Here is a 14436-nt window from a genome sequence, read left to right on the forward strand (position 1 = left end):
ATTAGTAAAATGAAGAAAGTCAGAGATTTGCCTAAACTAAAGAAGCTTGAAAATACAATGTGCAAACAATGTCAACTAGGGAAGATGACTAAGTAAAGTTTCAAAAGAAAAGCCTATACTTCCAAAGAAGTATTAGAGCTAGTCCATATAGATTTATGTGGTCCAATATAAGTGCAAGGCTACAAAGGAGATAGATATATAATGTTGTTTGTTGATGACTACTCTAAGATGATGACTGCCATGTTCTTAAAGTAAAAATCTAATGCATTTCAAATGTTTAAGTGGTATTTAGCTAGGTTTGAGAAGGAAAAAGTAAAGAGTTTGAAGTGCCTAAGATCAGATATAGGAGGGGAATTCACATCAAAAGAATTTGAGACATTTTGCAATGACAAAAGAATTAAGAGACAAACATTAGTACCTAAAACTACACCACACGATGGCATTGTAGAAAGGAAGAATAGATCAGTAATAGAATGTACTAGAACATTAATGATGGAGAAAAATGTTGCTTTAAGTATTGGAGAGAAGCTATAAGTATAGATGTCTACATCCTAAATTGAGTACAAGTCATGAAAGGTACAAATGCAACACCTTTTGAATTATGGTATGGTCACTCACCCAATGTAAAACATTTCAAAGTATTTGATTGTAGATGCTATATTCTTAAAGATACTAGAAATGGCAAGTTTGATGCAAAGAGTGATGAAGGCATATTCCTTGAATACTCCACTAGAAGTAAAGCTTATAAGTGTTTGAATACTAACACTAACAAGATTGTGGAGAGTGCAAGTGTAAATTTTCTTGAGCATGTAGAAGTTTAGGTTGATGAAATCAAGAAAATAGAAGAGTGTAGATCCTTTGTATACTTCTATGAAAGAATGCCTAATGAAGATGTTGCCAATCAAGTTGGGAATCAACAAAAAGTTTTAGTATTAGCCAATTCACAACTAATGAATGTCAAGCTGCATTCAGAAGCTAAGTTGTAGAATGAAGATAATGCACATTTTGATTTTGAAATCAATACACCTGAAAGAGATGTGCACAGTGACTCTGAAGTTGAAAGACCAAACTTGGAAATGAAGAAAGAACCAAGATTATCCAAGTATGTGAGAAGACATCACCCTATAGAAAAAATCATTGGTGACAAGAAAGCTAGTCCAATAACAAGGAACAGACTAAGAAATGAATCATGTATACTAAGCAAGATTGAACCCAAAATAGTGAAAGATGCACTACAAGATGATAATTGGCATAAAGCTATGGAAGAAGAGATAGACCAAATAGAGAAGAAGAAAAATTTAGACCTTAGTTCTAAGATTAGCTGATAAGAATGTGATTAGTACCAAATGGGTATTTAGGAACAAGCTAGATGAGAATGCTAAGATCACAAAAAATAAGGCTAGACTAGTCTACAAAGGTTATGCACAAGAAGAAGGATTGGACTATGGGGAAACATTTTCCCCTATTGCAAGGATGGAAGGAGTGAGAACACTACTTGCATATGATACCTAAAAAGGTTTTAAGGTCTACCAAATGGATGTAAAGTTTTCTTTTCTAAATGGTATACTAGAAGAGGAAGTCTACATAGAACAACTAGAGGGATTTGTTGATGACAACAACAAAGATATGGTTTGAAAACTACATAAAGCACTCTATGGTTTGAAGCAAGCACCTAGAGAATAGTATGAGAGACTTCACAAATATCTTGTGAAGATAGGATTTGAAAGAATGGATGACAACAACAACTTGTCTATCAAGATAGAAAAAGGTAAAGACATTTTGATATCTAAAATATTTTTTGATGATATAATATTTGGAGGAAAAGATACCCTATGCAAAGATTTTTTTGATCAAATGAAACATGAGTTTGAGATGTCAATGTTTGGAGAAATCAAATTCTTTGTTGGATTACAAGTATATCAACTGAAACATGCCATATTTGTGACCCAATCAAAATATATCAAGGAGATACTCAAGACATTTGGTTTAGAAGATTCAAAACCAATCAGTACACCAATGGTAATAGGATAGAAGTTATTCAAGAATGATGAGTCAGTTGATGTAAATTAGATAATGTACAGATCAATGATTGGAAAGTTACAGTATGTTGTGCATAGTACACCAGACATTGCATTTAATATTGGAATAGTGGCAAGATTTTTTGCAAACCCAAGAGAAAACCATCTTATGGATGTAAAAAGAATATTGAGGTACCTAAAAGGAACACATGACTTTGGCTTATACTACAAAAGGACTGAAAAGTTTGAATTAAAATCATACACTAATGTAGATTAGAGAGGCAATATTGATGACAAAATAAGCACCAGTGGAGGAGCACTTTTCTTAGGTAAAATATTGGTTACTTGGACTAGAAAAAAAGTAAAGTTACACCTCACAATCCATAGCAGAAGCTGAGTATGTTGTTGTTTCTATCAACTACACCAATGTTGTATGGATCAAACATCTATTGCAATGTATGAAGGAAGAGGTAACTAAACTTATGACACTCTATTATGATAACACAAGTGCCATCAACATATCAAAGAATCATGTGATGCATGCCAAAATAAAGCACATTGCAATTAAGTATCACTATGTAAGAGAATTAGTGGAAGACAAGTAAGTGAAGATGGAGTATGTCAATTCAACGGAACAAATTGCTGACATCTTCATAAAAGCACTACCTAAAGATGAATTTGAATATATTAACGATAACTTAGGGGTAATCCCCCTATCCAAGGTTTTTTGAGCAATAGCAAGACTTCCCTACATCAAATGAGTTGATTATTGGAATGTTATAAATTAATGCAGAGGATACTTATTTTAGGTTTTTGCCTGAAGTAATCAAAGCACTCAAATTCCAAACATGTCACAAGAAAGGTGATAGGGGGAGAAATTGGAGTTCCTACAAATGCTACAATTGCATGATAAGATGTTGAAATAATATGTCTTTGGCATTTTTGTCAAAGAGGTAGAAATAACAAAAACTGATCAAATCTATAGAATCAAATGGACAAAGGGAGAAGTAGCTAAACTAATCAATGCATCCAAAGAGAGAAATAATGTGCAAAGGGAGAGGTAGCTAAACTTATCAATGCATGCAAATGGAGAAATAATGTGTAGAGGGAGAAATAGAAAATTTAAATAAAAAATGTAGAGGGAGAAATAGAAAATTTAAATAAAAAATGTAGAGGGAGAAATAGCAGTTAAGAGGAAGAGCAGAATTGATAAAAAATGGTAAGCTAAAGAAAAGAGGGAATCATACAAAAATTGGTCAAACATGTAGAGGGAGAAATGTGTAAAAGAAAACAACTTAGAGGGAGAAAATAGTGCAAACAAGAATCAATCAGAGAAAGAGCAGAACAAAAGAGGAGAAGACAGTTTATAAGAAAATTTTGAAAGAGGGAGATGTGAAAGCTGATGAAAATAGAAATGGTAATAAAAGTTTTCTTTTTGGCATTTGATTTACTATTTTAACGTAGTTAACATTTTGATAACTTGGTTGACCAGTTTGGTTTGCCATCAATGCCAAAGAGCGAGATTGTTGAGATCTGATTGAAAAGATCATTATTGAAGAAGAGAGATTTTTGAAAAGAGGGAGATTGTTGATAAAGAATATTTTCAATCATTTTTTTGCCACTAATGTCAAACCTACTATTTGTTGGAATGACAATCGATTATAAGATCCAAGTACTATCACTTGGTTGATTGATGAAGAGGATTTAATCAATAAGATGTAACAAAAGAACCTAAGGGAAAGGTTGAGTTATGGTTTTGTAATGAAGTACAAGGATTATTTAAGACAATGATAAAATGATGACTTAATAGTATATTTGAAGATACAGATGTTGGCTACACTTAGAAACTCTGGAAGAATAAGTTGTAACAAAGCTATCTGCAAAGCTTGTTTAAGTTCATTAGTGGATGTCAAGCAAGCTAGTTCATGCTAAGCATATGTTTAGTAAGTGCTTTGATAGGTGATCGTGCGAGAGATCGAACTGGTACATCAAGCATGCAGACTCAAGGAGACAAAGCTTTAAAGGAGGACAAGCTATTAGAGCTAGAAAGACTGAAAGCTAGGAAAATTTAAGAGCTGAACTGAGATCTAGAATCTACAAGTTAAGTTGTGATTTGTATCAGGTCAAAAGCCCCTATTATGGGTATGTGCAGGATCATGGTGTGCCAAAAAGTGGCAATCTGAAAAATCTGTAGTTCTAAAATATCTCAAACCATTTCAAAATCTATTCCAACTTTTTTCCCACCAACCCTAATACTAAATGAAAAAAATTAATATCTTTATAAGGTCTACTATATCTTTTGATACCAAACCTATATGGTCAACTTTAAATCATTTTAAAAATGTGGTTCTGGCCTATTTTTATGTGATTTTTACTTCAAACATGTAGCTGATAACTTTTCTTTTACCAAAATTTGATGAAATGAAAAGGGTTTCTTAAGAATATTCTTATATTTCCATAAATGTAAGGTTTGTCAAATTATGAGTTTAGTAAGTAATTATTACTTATTTTCTAATGGAGTTATGTTTAAATTCATGACTGAAACACTACTTGAAAAATAACTATAACTTTCAAATGGTACAACATTTTTAAAATCCAAAAGATGCATCACATTCTATGTTTCTTCTACTATAAGGAAAAAAAATGAAAATTTGAATTTTGTAGAGTTTTGAATTAGTTAAGGTGGTCATACATGAGAGTTTTTTAATTCCAAAAATACTAAAGTCAAAAATTAATTATTTATTATTTATTTAGAATAAAAATACCCAAAAATATGTGTAACATCCAAGCATGAGTCTACTACTTATATCTAAAATATTATTAAAAAATATTATCATTTGGTTTTGATTAAGGTGGTTAGACATACGTCTACTTCCTATTTTTGTTCTGAAATTTTTGTAATATTGCATTAAAATTCAAAATTTTGAACAATCAATTTTTATTTTTTTGAGATAAGTCCTAGTAGCTTGGAAACTAGATTCAATTTGGTAGAGATTCTTTTCTCTAAACTTTTTGATATAAAGTTAATAACAAGTAGAAAATTACATGCCAAGTTGACATAACCCTAATTTTCTTATTTTTTATTGCCACTTAAGAGCATAGTTTGGTTGACCATGATCCTACACATACCTTTATTACTCTTTAAGAATTGTATCAGTTAGGGTAAAATCCTATGGACTTAGGTTGGTTTAATAGCCATTTGTAAATCTTTTAATAGGGTGGCATTCCAAGTGAATTTTCTAAAGTCCTCTAACCAGGCCCACTTCTAACAAGGTGGTTGAATCTTTTAACTAGGTCACATTTAACAATGTATTGTAGCCTTTAATAAGGTAGGCCTTTGACAAGGCATCACTTCAGAAGAGTGAGAATTGAGTAGCATGTTACTGATGGCTTTTCCCAAATTGGGTTTCCATGTAAATCATTGTATTATGTGTTGATTCTTCATGGTTTATTCTTGTATGTTGATTTTACATTAACTTGCTAAGTAGGAAAGTTTAAGCTTGGGTGCATGACTAGTCAAATGGGCTCACTATATTTAGTGAAAAAAATTTATTAGGACATTTGGAGCTTGAATAACTAATTCACCCCCATTCTTGGTTATTCTAATGCATTTCTAACATACCTCTTGGCTCATGTCTCTTATCCCATAACCATACCAAATCACCTTCCATGAATTTTCTAGGTCTTGACGTTTTATCAAACAACTTCTTTACCCTTCTTTGGTGTTCAGTAATTTTGTCAACCATCTCTTCCCTTTCATCTTGCAGCTTTGTGAGATACATGATTCTCTTCTCTAATCCATCTTTGAAAACATATTCTTCAATGATAGTCTTTAATTTACATGCAATAAGTTCTAGAGCTACTGGCAAATTAACTTCCACTCCATCGACTAGTTAAAAAGGTGAAATACCTATGGCTCTTTTAGGTGTGGTTCTATCAGCCCATAAAGCATAATGAATCTTCTTATGCCAACCTTTATAATTATCTAAGATCAATTTCTCCAAAATGTTAATCAGATTCTTATTACTAGACTTGGCCTGCCCATTTCCTTAAGGGAAATAATAAAAGAAATTTCCAACTTGAATACCATTATCATAATAAAACTTAATAATTTTTGAGGAAGAAAAATAAGAGGCATTATCCATTATTAATTTCATAGAAACTCCAAACCTGATCAAAATATTCTCTTTGAGAAAATCACATATCACCTCTGATGAAGTTTTCTTCATTGTCTTGGCTTCAACCCATTTACTGAAATAATTTGTGGCAGTTACTATATATGCATGTCCTTGACTAGAAGGAGGATTGATTGTGCTTATAAAATCTAAGCACCATTGATGAAAAGGACCTTCAATTATAATCGAAATAAAGATTCTTGAGAAGGCTCAAGTTAAACTCAAGTGCTAAATGTGATAATTTTATGATTAGGGATGAAATGGTCAAATAAACTTAATTAATCAATTTTGTAAAATACACACTAACAAAAGTAAACAAAACTTGTAATCGCCATAATTGAAAAACTATAAATATTAACCTTGATACTAAATTTAAAGTTTTTCTAAGTGCAAAAAATGCCTTACACATTATATATCAAAATGGGATAGGAATTATGTTCATTGGAGAATTTTCCCAAAAAATTGACTAGTTACAATCCCACAAGTCCAACCTTTATGAATATGTTACAACATTTTCACCAACACATAAAAATATGGAAAAGATGGGGGAATGGAACCCCTATCTAAGAATCAACCTCAGAAAGGAAATAAGATTGTATGAAGAAAACCAAATCCAAAGGTAAATATTAGATCTACCTTTCTAACTCTTAATGGGTTGGGCTACTATTATTTGTCCCCGTCATATTCTCTTTGAGAGTTATGTTAGGAATGTGATCTCGCCTAGTTCATCCTCATGAATTTGAATTCCTTGATCATGATCTTGGGTACTCAAATTAATGTCCAAGACATTTGTACTTTGGGGCACTATTTGATTATCATTTGAAAAAACCCCAATGTCAACCACAAAATATCTCTCAATATGTTTTTTGTTACTTTCAATAGAGGGAGAATTCATATCTTTCTTACTTGGACATAAGGGTGAGTACCCTAAACTAGAACTTCTTGTTCTCTCTAATTCAGTCACAACTTGTGAAGTCATCTTTCCTGTTGACCTTTGCTTCTTTTGAGGTGGCCCCTTGTCCTCTATCCCTTTCCTCTTCATTCCTCTTGTTTTTAACTCCTTCTCACTCCCTCCATTATTCTTATTGTTTTGGCCTTCTTGTTTTCTTGAACATTTAGGGAGTTGTTCTCATGATTCCTCATTTGGTTCTTCTACATCTATCATGTAAAGATATTGAGGCAAAATATCATGAATGGTTGTTTTTGTAAGATAAATAACACCATGTTTAACACATACAAATTTGAATATTTTATGGAGAGTTTAAATGACATAGAAGTAAGTTTTAGTTGTAATCCATCATGATTCAAAGTTGACATCTCATCCCTATTGCACCATCATGGAACCTCAAGTACAGTTGCTATAGGTACACCTAATTCGAGTTAGACAATTCGATTTATAAAATTCTAGTTAGAGTGTGACTTCATATTTGAGAAATTATTAGGGTTCCATTGTTCCTTAGGATTGATTTAATATGTTTGACTAATTATATATTACACATTGTGTTTGATATTATACCCTTACATTGATTTTATTTCAATAGTTCAATCTCCTAGGTATACAAATTTGCTCTTGTAGGTCAACCTATTAATACCTTAATACTTGATCCAAATTATTAACATAATTTATTTGTACTAATTAAATTCTAAAATATTCCTTGTAAGACTAATTATGATATACATTTTATCTTCTAACATAAGTGTGACTCATTCCATCAAGTTATCTAGCTATCCTTAATCTATAACACTTATAAAATATTAACATCTTTTAACTATCAAATTATCTAACTTAAGCCCCGTATATATTTAATTATTTTTATTTGGAAAAATATGTCTTAATTTATTAATATATCTAAATCAAATCATTGAATAATAAACCATTACTATACAACCTTGAAACCACGATCTCAAAGATGTTCCTTATCACTATGCAATTTTAGGACATGGACCTTCAATAACTAAAACCCATTTAATATATCCATCAACTATAATAGATTTAAATTCAAATACAATATAAATTGTAATTTATATTATAATTAAATTAAGTCTACTATCTCATAGTAACTATAAAACAATACTTACAAAAACTAACACTAACCTAAGTAATCCCTAATTCTATTTACCTACCAAATTTTAATTTTCTTAAAGAAATTATTTTAAGTATAAAACAACACTTCTCTATACCATATGAATATTCTAATTTTAAAAAGCCTTTATAAAAATCTAATTACTTTCACCTAATTATAATTACTCACTCTAACACAAGAAAACTAACTATTAACTAGTATACTTATCACCTAAACCACACATCTAACAACTACCTTACAAGGTCACTTGGACACTAGTCTAACCCTCCCCCCAAATCCCTAAATGCTCCCCAAGATTATTTTCTTGTTTCCCAAGGCTAATAGGTCACTACCCAAGGTTGATAGGTTGCTACCCAAGTCAGTAAGTACCCCCTTCCACTTTGAATTCATATGCCTTCATGTGGGTTTAAGGGGATGTTATAGATTTTTTTTAACTATGAGTTTTCTATGACATGTTTAAAAGGCTTATTCCTCTTGCCTAAAATGTAGCTCCCACTTTTGGGAAGAGGGGAGATGGGTTGAGGTGGAGATGATGTCAGCCAAATGTAGCATAGGTAGAGTGTGGGGAAAAGATAAAGGTAAGGTTTTAATGAAATAAAGTTTAGTGGGTGGAAACATGTTTGAAAAGGCGAGATTGGATGTGAATGTTTGATTTTATTTTATTTATTATTATTATTATTTGACAAGAAGGGGCCCATAACACCTTATTTTCTCTCTCTTCTCAACATGAGAAGAGATTTTGCATTGACTTGGAGTCCAACTAATGCCCTTCTCCCATACATGTCACTTATTCCCTATCCGATGGTGAGTAATGCCAACACTCCCTTCATAGTTTTCCCAACAAAATAGGGAAAAGAAACTTGAAAAGAAAAAATAAAATCTACAATAACCATCCTTCACATGATACAAACACACACATACTACAATATGCAAGAATTTAACACATACAAGAAATGAACAAGAACATAACCATGGCAATGGAGAAACTACCTTCACAAAGGTTATGGAAATGAAAATTGAGATGAGCTAAATCCTCTCCTTCTTGCAACTCCAAACTTGACTTCTCTAAATGTAGAGAAGGGGTGAACAACCTTCAACTCTTCAAAGGGACTTTGAATAGCCTCTAAACTCACCCAACTAAAATAGCCATGACTCCAAATCTTGACTCTAGCCCTCCTATGGTCTTCCCACTTGCCCTTGTCATAAAGACAACCTTTAAGAGGAGTGGAAACATGGGTAACCTCATGGAGATGATCCATTTTCGCACAAAAGGGAAAATGGGATATTTTAGGGGTCATAAATGTTGCTAGGAAGTTCTAGAAGGGTGCAAAAGGTTCCTAACTCATGCACATACCATTTGGGTACTTGAATTACATTAAATTTTCTCTCTATGATCATTTTAGAACCTATACAAGTGGCTTGAAATATTTGATCTTCAAAAACCCTATGAATTTAACCTTTCCACTAAACCCTAATTAAGGGGAACTAATTTAGGTTACTAACTAATCATTCTCAGATTAATGAGTTACTCTGCTAACTCTAAATTGACATGTCAGCACACATATGAATATAATGAGTTGTTAGTTTGTGGTGACTAATTAAGGAAGTACTATACATAATTCATAAAATTTTGGGCTACTATTTGCCAATGTCTAATGTTTTCCAATTGGCTATTATTTATATTTGCCAATTTATGACTAACATGTTGTAACTAGTTTTAACCCTAAAGTGGCAAAAATACTTGTATAAAAGGGCTTAGGTTTAGGGATTGTTTCAACGGGTGTGATGCAAAAAGTAGTTCTTGTAGGGGTATTGAGCTTTAAGGGATTACAAGTTGTAATTAGGTTGTAATCACTAGATCATAATAATATTGGACTTTCTATTTGGTGGACATAGCCCAGGGATTGGGTGAACCACATTAAATCTTGGTGTCTTATGTTCTTTTCTATGTAATCTATTATTTTCTGATATTGTTTCTATTTGCATGTAATTTTTATTTCTGTTTGAAGTTTAATCCTAACAACTGGTATAAAAGCAAGGTTGTTTTTTAGTTACCCTCTATAGGAATGTCTAAAAATTGAGTGGGAGTCTCACAGTTGAGTTGGAGCAATGGTAGATAAGGGTAATCTAAGGGTTGACAAGTTTAATGGGAAGAACTTTCAATTATGGAAGATGCAAATGGAAGATTATCTTTATCAGAAGGATTTATGGAAGTTGTTGGAAGGAAAAATCAAGAATTAGGGATCTATGAAAAATGATGATTGGGATCTTTTATATAAAAAGGCCCTTGGAAGCATTCAATTATGCGTAGCACCATCAATGGCATTTAATATTAAAAAAAAAGTGAAGACGACAAAAGAGTTGATGGAAACCCTAGCGAAATTGTATGAAAAGCCTTCCACTTCAAACAAGGTATTTGTCAATGAAGCATTTATTGAATATGAAAATGGCCAGAAGGTGGATTTGTTGTAGATCATGTAAATAAGTTTAATACCATTACTAATCAATTTTCTTATGTGGGTATTAATTTTGATGAAGAAATTAGGGCTCTCTTGATTTTGTGTTCTTTTCCTAAAAGTTAGAATGGCTTGGTAATAGTTGTAAGTAATTCCATTTTTGGATCTAATACTCTAAAATATGATGATATGATCAGTGTTATTTTGAGTGAGGAAACTCATAAGAAATCCTTAGGTGGATCTACATTAGGAAGTGCTTTGAATGCACAAAGTAGAGGTAAAATGACTAAGAGAAGAAGTAATTCTAGAAATCATGGGAAATCAAGAAGAAAGTCAAAGGGGAAGAGGTCTCAATGGAGAGGGAAAAATGAATTCTAATACTATGGGAAACCAAAGCATGAGAAGAAATATTGTTGGACTTGAAAGAAAAATGAAGGAGAAAATCAAGATGGAGACAAGGAGACGAATGTGGTAAGTAACAAATCTGAAGAGGATGCTTTGCTTTTGTCTTTAGAATGTGTTAATGATTCATGGGTTTTAGATTTTGGTGCTTCATTTCATGCTACAACTTATAGAGTTTATTTCATTTATTATGTCCAAGGGGATTTTGGGCTTGTTCATTTGGTAGATAATGAACCCTATCAAATTTTTTGAAAGGGAAAAGTTAAGATTAAGTTTCAACAAAATTTTCCCTTGTAGTAGCAAGAGGTGTGAAAGTAGGCACCTTATATCTTTGTAGAGATCATAATCTTCCTTCTACTTTAATTGTTTCAAAGAAAAATGAATGTTCAGGAATAGTTGTTGCAGTTGAGCAAGGAGAACAAATAGCTACTATAGAGTTTGATACAATGTTGTGGTACAACAAACTTGGGCACATGAATGATAAAGTTATGAAATTACTTCATTCAAAGCAAGTTTTACCAAGTATAATTGTGTTAATATGGATTTTTTCAAAAGTTTTGTATATGGAAAACAAAAGAGAGTGAGTTTTGTGAAGACTAAGAAGGAAAATAAAAGGGAGAAATTAGAGTTTGTGCATACATATTTATGGGGACTAGCTCAGGTATCTTCCCTTGGCGTCTCTCATTATTATCTTACATTTATTGAAGATGCAACTAGAAAATTATGGATTCATTTCCTTAGATAGAAATCTAATTTATTTCAAACTTTTAAGAAATGGAAATGCTTGGTTGAAAATGAAACTAGCAGGAAATTAAAATGTCTTAGATCTGATAATAGTGGTGAGTATTGTAGTCATGAATATGAAGATTATTGCTCCACAAATTGTATTCATAGACAAAAAATTGTTCCAAGGACTCCATAAGAAAATGGAGTGGTTGAATGCATGAACAAGACCATAATGGAGCATGTAAGGATAATAAGGTTGCATGTTGGGTTTCCCTTATACATGTGGGTGGAGGTTGTCAACACTATTGTATATTTGATTAATAGAGGTCCCTCTACTCCTTTGAGTTGTGTATTATAAAGGAAGCATAGATAGGTAAGAAGGTGAGTTATTCTTTTCTCAAAACCTTTGATTGTGAAGCATTTTCTCATATAGATTCTAAAAATAGAACCAAGCTGGAAGCTAAGTCAAAGAAATGTGTACCTTGAACATCTTATCCAATAGCTAAAACATAAAATCATAAAATTGTCTACTTATGATAGAGTGTGGCCTATTGCTATAGGACCATTCAATGTGGATCGGAGACAATATATTATGTCTTTTGAGTGTAAATGGGATCAATATCTCTTAGAAGAATATAATTCTCCTTGACCCTACTTTGATAATATCATAAGAGTGCAACATCTAGTTGGTAAGATATTTCAACATGAGGATATGATTGAGGATCATTGGATGAATGTAGTGGATGACTATGATATTCGCATAAGGGATTACTATAGGATGACTCTATTTCTGGAAAAAAGTGTTTTAAAGATGAAGATTCCATTGAATATTGTGCAACAAGATATGGAGGATCTGCTCAATCCATTGTTCAATAGGGACAAGATTTGTAACTGACCTATCATGATTGCTGAGGTTGATAAGGAAGAAAAAATAGACATCAATCATAGAGCAAGGCATGCCATAAAATTGAAAAAGGATTAGATCAAGAGACTTTTAAAACTTGATCCAATTCCTCAAATGGTGGTTTTCCATGCTCAAGCTTGCCCAGCTAAAGGTTGAGGAGCTAAGGTTACAATGCCTACATTTATAGCCCAATCACCAGTAAGATCAAAAATAGTACACCAACTTAGACCAGTTGGATATTATAGGGCTCAAAAAGGTAAAGGTAAAGGAAAGAGGAGGAGAACTTCTCCTCAAAAAACTAAGCTAGAAGAGCAAGCAACCCAAGCATCTCCACCGCAAGGAGAAGAAAATGTACATGTGTCAAAGAATGTGGAAGTGACACAAGCTCAAGATGATCCTCAGTGCCTCTAACTAAACAAGGCCAAGGAGAAGTTGAGATTGAAATAAAATAAGTGTCTTCACAAGAAGTACAAGCCTCATCCTTTGTGCCTAAGAAGAGAAAAATTAAGACTCTAGTAAAGAGGAGATAAAAGATCGCTAGGAAAGTGATTCCTTTCCCATCAATCTCTGAACCTATTCCAAAAGAAGTAGAAGAAGAAGATGATGATGATGAAGAGGAAACCTACCTTTAAACTAGAGGACTCATCTCACAAGAGCTATAGAGTTAGAAAGGAGAAGAAGCTCCATCATCACACCTCCATCTATTCCTGAGCAACCCATTCAAACTATAGCATCAAAAGATGAAATGCAATAATAAATAGATGAGTAAGATGTGGAGGGCATTGATTTCTTTTAGATGTCAGATTTTGATTTCATGCCCATGGGTACTAAATTGGTCAAGGATAAGATAAGAGACACTCCAACCAATCAACCTCAATAGGAGGATTAGAGTCAGTTTCCACCCAAACCACAAGGACCCGAGGTAGTTCCATCATCCCCAATACAGGTCATATTCTATGTAGACAAGGGATCAACTAACCCTTTGCCTCTGAGCATCGAAGGAGAATAGGTTCAAGTAGAGAAAGAGGAAGAGCTACGATAAGCATCTACCGAGGAAGTGTCAGAGGAAGGGAAGATAAGTGAATAGACTCAGTAAACCTCCCAATAGACTCAGGTAAGGTTTGTGGACTCTATAGACATAGAGACTCTTGTTACTAATTATTGTACAAAAGGAGAGGAATCCACAAAAGGGAGATAAGGGAGAAAGCATTATTGAGAAAACTCCTTTGTCCTCAAAAGGAAAATCTCTATTGGAGCATATCCCAAGGCGGCTAAGGAAAGAAGTAAAAAGAAGAAGCAACAATTCACCATAGAGGAAGAGGATAGGATGGAATTGATCAAAGTCTTAAGGAGGTTTGAATCACCCCCAAAAGATGCACAAGCATTAGCATTCATCAAGAGTGATCAGAGCTAAGACTTGTTTGCTCATGTGGCTATCCCTCCCTTGCATTCAAATGTTGAAGAATTTACTCCATGGGATTATCAAATTAGGGAGATTATGCTTGGAAAAAATACCTTGAATACATCTAAGATGATGGTTACAACAAGGATTAGAGAAGTATTCAAGAGCTTGGAATAGGATGGCACAGAATTATTAACACTTTCGCTACAAAATGAGATCCTCAAAGGATATCTAAGTGAAGTTATTGGTCCCTTAGATCCCACAAACCT

Source organism: Cupressus sempervirens, chromosome 11, assembly GCF_028749045.1.
Source record: "Cupressus sempervirens isolate cs-2001-9-10 chromosome 11, ASM2874904v1, whole genome shotgun sequence".
NCBI classification, from domain to species: domain Eukaryota; kingdom Viridiplantae; phylum Streptophyta; class Pinopsida; order Cupressales; family Cupressaceae; genus Cupressus; species Cupressus sempervirens.